General features: G+C 41.0%; 1 pseudogene; it reads left to right on the top strand.

The window, feature by feature from the left end:
- Positions 1-1,462: 1,462 nt before the first annotated feature.
- On the top strand, positions 1,463-2,678 carry LOC116882048 (annotated as a pseudogene).
- The last annotated feature ends 4,254 nt before the right edge of the window (positions 2,679-6,932 follow it).

The following is a 6,932-nucleotide window of genomic DNA, read 5'->3' as shown; positions in this document are numbered from 1 at the left end:
ATGATGGGATTGTTCAGTTTCTTGTCTGTTGGTGGTAGATACTTCAATCTACACATGTGAAATAATGTATAGAACTAAATACACACACACATGAATGAGTAAGTAAAATTGGGAAAGTCTGAGTAAGATTGGTGGATTATAATCAATACCAATAATGTAATTCAAAATTTTACCATTCGAGGAAACTGGGTAAAGGGTACACATTATTTTTTACAATAACAAATCAATCTACAATTCTCTCAAAATTTCAATTAAAAATGTATTTTTGCTGAGATTTTTAAAACAGCCATGATCTTCGGACATGCCATTTTACCCATTTTTTCATCTTGATGCCATGAGTTTCTGTGTTTTTTTTTTTTTTTTGTTTTAAACCCATTTTCTCTCTCCTTCTTCCTTCTTCTAACTCACTCCTATTTTTGGTTTTATATTATAATTTTTCTTTTATTTCCTATGTATGAAACATTTTACACTGGAAAAAAAGGGTTATACTGCATATACTCATTGTAAAAAATTGTAACTTTAATTCCTGTTCAATATTTCAAAATCAAGAATTCTTATTACTTTCCAATTTAGGATCCCTTTATACAGCCAAGAAAATTTTGTAATACAGTCCTGGCCAGGTTTTATAACAGTGACTATTAGTTCTTATTACCTATATGTCTACTCTCTTTGGGAAAAATTCACATTAATCTCATTTCACTGCCAAGTTACTATTATTTATTGTTTATCTTAATGGAAAAGAAAAAAAATAACACTTATGCAAGTTAAAACAGCCAGCATGGAAACTCTGTCTTGGCAAAATTCCTATTATGACCATTTTTTATCATGTGATCCATATTAAAATGTTGTGCTTCTATTTAGTATTTTAGTCAATGAGAGTCTACTGATGGCTTGGAAGAGTGATGCATCATAATTCACATTTGTGGGCTCAAAATGAATGCAAAGAGGGAGAGAGTCCATTTACAAGGCTGTTGCTGAAGTGTCAACGTAAAGTTTGCCAACATAAAAAAAGGATATTCCACAGGCAGTACAACCTTTAAATTTTTTTCTTTCCTTCTTTTTAAATCAAATTTATTCCCAAATTCTCATTTAAAACCTTTTATTGTTACTTGTTTAGGGTTTATATAGTAGTTTTAGTGGTTGAAATTTAATATTTATATTCATACTGATATGTAAGATTAGCAATAATATAAATGCTAATATGCATATTTTTGAGAATATTAGTGTAATTTAGTCCTGGCTGGATATCAAATACTGATTTACATTAAAAGATTTATGGATGGGGAGCCATGGAAAAGGGAAGAGGAAATAAAGGGGAATCTGAGTCCCGCTTCAGCGCTGACCGGCGATGCCTGGCTCCGCGGATGAAGCAGAGCCTGTAACCTTCTCTTCATGAAATCTCAGAATATCTCTGGAGGGTAGCGGTACTGGAGAAAAGAGGTCTGGTATGGAATGAATCCACATGTTGGTGATAACACATCCATCTCGCAGCAGCAAAGCGAGAACCCCGGGCGCGTCGCCGACCCGTAAGTCAGTCCTTCCTTTGACCCGGAACAGCAGCGACAGCCGCCTCTGCGCCCAATGCCTACGTGCCGGCAACTGCGGCCACGTGGGGCTCTGCGGAAACGCCTTCGCAAAAATTTGTCCCCTGCGCTGCCCAGTAGAAAGGAAGGCCCGGGAAGAGCACTGGAGGAAACGGTTTCTGTTTGGAGACAGGCCCTTTTGGTGGGTCCATGAGTCTGGGTACTACAGCCAGGCCCCAGCCCAGGTTCACCAGTTCCCTTCTTCTTGTGAAACTGGTCCAGGCAGCCCTTCTGGACACTGCATGATCACAGGAGCCGCCCTCTGGCCCATCATGACGGCCATCTCTTCCCAGCTGGCCACGGGACCCACAGCCACTGGGTAAGGATGATACCCAGCCTGGCTTACTGCACCTTCCTATGGGCGGTCGGCCTGTCCTGGATCTTCCTCTTAGCACATTTCCCTCACCAGGTGTTGGGTGGCCTAATAACTGGTGCTGTCCTGGGCTGGCTCATGACCCCCCCCCCCCCCCCCGTGTGCCCACGGAGCGGGAGCTAAGCTTCTACGGATTGACCTCACTGGCCCCTTTCTGGGTGCCAGCCTCATCTATTGGACCCTCTTTACACTGGGCCTGGATCTTTCTTGGTCCATCAGCCTGGCCTCCAAGTGGTGTGAGCGGCCTGAGTGGGTGCACGTGGATAGCCGGCCCTTTGCCTCCCTGAGCCACGACTCGGGGGCTGCCCTGGGTCTGGGCATCACCCTGCACTCTCCCTGCTATGCCCAGGTACGCTGGGCATACTTGGGACATGGCCAGAAGATAGCCTGCCTTGTGCTGGCCATGGGGCTGCTGGGCCCCCTGGACTGGCTGGGCCACCGCCCTCAGATCAGCCTTTTCTACATCTTCAATTTCCTCAAGTACACCCTGTGGTCATGCCTGGTCCTGGCCCTCGTGCCCTGGGTGGTGTACACGTTCAGTGCCCACGAAACACCACCTGTCCGCTCTTCCTGACTTCAAGTGCCTCCTGTTCCCATTTGCATCCCCCACCCCAAAAAGCCAACACTCCGTGATCTCCATACTCCGGAAGGCAGCCCCATTCCCTTTCCAGCTCCCAGCAGGCCCTGCTCATCCTCAGTCTCCCACTGCTTCATCATCTGGTCTTAGCTCCAGAGAAGGGCCTTCTCTCCTCCCAGAAAGGCTGGTCGTCCTGCCTGCCCCTTCTGAGCTCCCAGGGAGCTAAGCCAAAATCAAGACCAATGGGCTCCTGTAACACTGTGAGGGGCTCAGAACAGCCCCAATAAAGCCCTTGAACACTTAAAAAAAAAAAAAAAAAGATTTATGGGTATTCTGTAAAAGAGCAAGAATTTTATACATTGTAACTTCTCTTGTTAATGTTTAGGGAGCCCAAAAATACTATGGAAATTTCCTTTGTTTATAATGCTCGTTTGCAAGAGAATCATGGAAACTTTAGGTAGGCTGAAAGGCCTGCGATTTTCCTGGGAAGATTTTAGCATTGAGGGAGGAACAAGAGCCTAACTTGTTTCCCATTGTAACCCAGATGTTTCTTGTTGCTTCCATTCTCTGGAATCCAGGCAAATTAGACTTAAACTTTACATAACTATATTTAGTAGCCCCAGACCATCCCCAAATCCCCAGACTTCACTTCCTCGTAAAGTTCCACCTTTTAATTCAATTATCATGGTCATGGTCATGATTGAAGCATGATTCTCCCTGTTGCTGGTCACCCCTGCAAGTATAGCCCAGTCACATATTTTGACTTTTTTTCTCGTGGGTTATAGCCTCTATAGAAAGCCCACCATTTTGCACCTTATCAGATAGAGCTAAAAATGGGGTTTCTCAGTTAAATTCTTGGTCACCTGGTGTTTAGAAGGCATTAAATCCTATAGTCCTGAACATATCATGCATCGTTTTCCTGATCTGGCTTAACGGGGGCAGAGGATTTATATCAGACATTAAACTGTGTTTTTGTATTTTGATGGAAACATAGTTGTTACTCACATACTTTATCAAGTCTCCAAATGATGTCCTAAATGGTATGGACATGAAATCATTGACTCTGAATTGATCTAAAACACATATGTTCTTGGACATAGACACATGTTTGTGGTCTGCGGTGTTGAAAGTTTGAGAAAGCTTTTGGTGCAGCCAGGAACCCAATGCGGGAGAACTTGGGTTATGTTACTGTGGAGCAGTGAGCAATTGTTTGCTTAACCTCAGGCTGCATAGGCTGAACTGACCAACCGTCTTATCCCTCAGCCCGAGAGAAGTTAATATCGGCAACCAAAGTTCAGGACTTCTCTGATGTGGTGGATAGCAGAGATCACCAAGTGTTGGGCTTGCCTCGGCTCGTACATCAGAAGTCCTTTACTGCTTGCCAGTTGTGACTGTTAACTGGAGAGGAAATGACTTTACAGAGATCAACTGTTGGAACGTGGACCTACCTGGGTAGTCTGATCGAGAATATAGGATACAATGTGGAGGAGACTGCATGATAGTCTAAAGTGGACCATGGACTTTGCATCTAGGCCATCAGCTCAAATCTTAGTTCTGTCAATATCTGTGTCACTTTGCACAAATTATTTACCTTCTTTATGCTTCTCTGTTTTTAAACAACAGTGAGTATTTCACATGGTTATTATGAAGATTAAATAAGCTCACATAGGTAAATTACTCAGGACATTTGCCTGGCATGTTTTAAGCCTTAAATAAGCATTTTCTTCTATTATTTAAGAGAATGCACGATGTATCTTTTCATTTTTCCACTTTTCTATTACAGGAGAGAGCACATTGTTCAAACTTACCATTTCACAATAATTTAAGCATCCGTTTATGTTTTTGTAACAGATTTTTTTTTTAAGTCAAGGAAACTGTCACATTTAATATAATTTCTTGACATCTCAAAGTGTTCTTTTATTAGGAAATCATAAACTGTTATAAAGTTTTTAACCAAGATGGCAGCTTCTATTAGGCACAAATAACTTTTGCAGGTGATGGTGAAGCTGAGAGAAAAGGAAATGCAGACTGTCTCAATATTGTAAATTTTAAATTTAGTCAGCTACCAAATGTCTTTTTCCTAGACCCTGGAATCTGTGCTGACTGAGCCCATCTGGGAACACAAACCAACCAGATGGCCATTGTGAACTGTTGGGGAGACCCCGCGGCAGTGAAAGTTAGTTTCAGAAAAGAAAGCTCTTTGGGATACAATGAATACAGGCCTAATTTATATTTGAGGGCTTTAGATGGAGATTAAGGCCAACAGTGGCATGATATTAAACCACAGTTGGGAGGGTTTTTTGTTTTTATGCCAGTGAAGCTGAATTATAAGTTTGGGGAGCTTTGCAAGTGTGAAAAGAGATGCCATAAAAGGAAAGGGAAGCTGAATAATTGTATGGCTGTGCAAGTTACAAACAGTATGTAAAAGGATTGAGGTTAAAGAGCCTCATCAAAGCAATGCCCTCTTCAATCGATTTTTGTGACAAGGATTATGACTTTAGGAGAGGTATAACCAGCAGGGGATAAAGGAGTGGCATTCCCCCTTCTTTTAATGCCAAAAGTACTTGAACAATTGATAACAAGGGATTAGAAACTGAAAATATCTTGTGGCCTTGCTCTATTCAGACTAGTGTCAAGGTTGAAAGGACATGGTTCATGAATTTGAGAAGCATTAGTGCACTACTTATGGGGAATCCACAGACCTCATGTGTCTAGAGGCTCAGCAAATACCATGATGATAAAAATTAGTTCTGGCCTAAGTTAATCAGTAAGTCAGATACAGATACTCATCTGGCCTTTCAGACATGATCTTAATCCTCCCTTCATCTTTTCTTTATTAGATGGCATATATTAGATTTAGTTATTTCATTGAAGATCCTTTTCCTGTGGGAGTTGGTTTATAAACACTGATGAGGAATTCTGGAACAATAAACTGAAGCTCAGTCAACACCAGCCTAAATGAAAAATGCAATTAATGTTTATCATATTTTTTCCATGCTTGGTGACTCTAATTTATAGTAAACCACATTTTGCAATTCACAGTTGTCTTAGACAGTTTGCGACTGACTCTATCATGACTATTAATTAATTATCCATTCATTAAGTAACAGCAATGTGTTGGGGACCCATAGGTGGCAGGCCCAAGGGAATGCAAAGATGAATACTCTTCCTCCCTTCAGGCATCTCACTGTTTGGTAGTTTGGAAAGAAATATTAGAAATTATACAAAGTGCTAAATGCAATGATAGAGATACACTCAGGACATTAAGCTACCAGCAAACCCTCTAATATAAATAGGGTTACAGAGAGACAGATAGTGAAGTTGGCAGATAGGACAAATGGAAAACATCACAGTGTATGAAAGCTTGTCTGAGATTTCTGGACTAGTGACATACATTTGAGAACGAGCCATGTGGGTGTGTGAAATTCTGATGAATGGCCTAGAGTAAGTTAGGATGTACTATATTGTTCTAGGATGTAGAAGGCTTTGAATCATCTTTGGTCCTGTTGCATTAGTTATCGTGAGCTGTATGACAAGTTACTCCCAATCTTAGCAGCTTAAAACATTATTATCCCACATACTTTGTGTGGCTCAGGAATCCAAAAGTGGTTTAGCTCAGTAGTTCTGACCCAGGGTATCTCAAGATCTTGCAGACAAGTCCCTTGGGCCTATACCCATCTAAGGCTTTTGTGGTAGAGGGTCCATTTTCAAGAAAGTACATCAGCAAGCTATTGACTGCAGTCTGCACTCCCTGAACATTCTTAAACCATGGAAACCAGCTCCCACAAAGCAACTGATCTGATCAAGAGAATGAGCCAGAGAGAGTATCTTCCCCAAGCTAGAAGCTTCAGTCTTTGGGAACACGTTAACATTTTTGCCACATTTTATTCAAAAGTTTGTTTCTGAAACCAGCCAACACTAAAGTGGAGGGGAATGAAATATTGTAGAAATATTTTTAAAACTTCCAAATTTATGTAATAACAAGAAATCCTAGATAGACAAAAAAATATCATGCTTTTCTTTAAACCGTAAGAACCTCTCAACTATAAGAAGCAAACTGAGGGTTGTGGAGGGGAGAGGGATGGGAGAATACGGTAACTGGGAGATAGGCATTAGGGAGGGCACTTGATGTAATGAGCACTTAGAATTATATGCAACTGATGAATCACTGAACTTTTCCTCTGAAACTAATAATACACTATATGCTAATTAATTGAATTTAAATACAAGAAAAAAAGAAGAAAAATAAAGGCATTGGAGAGCTGTGGATGCATTGAAATCTGAAGAAACTAAGTTCCAAAGGGATAGTGAATTTATTCTATTTATTGATCTTGAAAGAACAAGAATTTATAAAAAAAAAAAATCCGCTGTTTCTAAAAACATTGAGGGCCAAAGGATG

Source organism: Lontra canadensis, unplaced genomic scaffold, assembly GCF_010015895.1.
Source record: "Lontra canadensis isolate GAN:19392208 unplaced genomic scaffold, GSC_riverotter_1.0 scaffold80, whole genome shotgun sequence".
NCBI lineage: Eukaryota > Metazoa > Chordata > Mammalia > Carnivora > Mustelidae > Lontra > Lontra canadensis.
The sequence above is the reverse complement of the archived record's forward strand: the minus strand, read 5'-3'. Positions and strand labels throughout refer to the sequence as shown.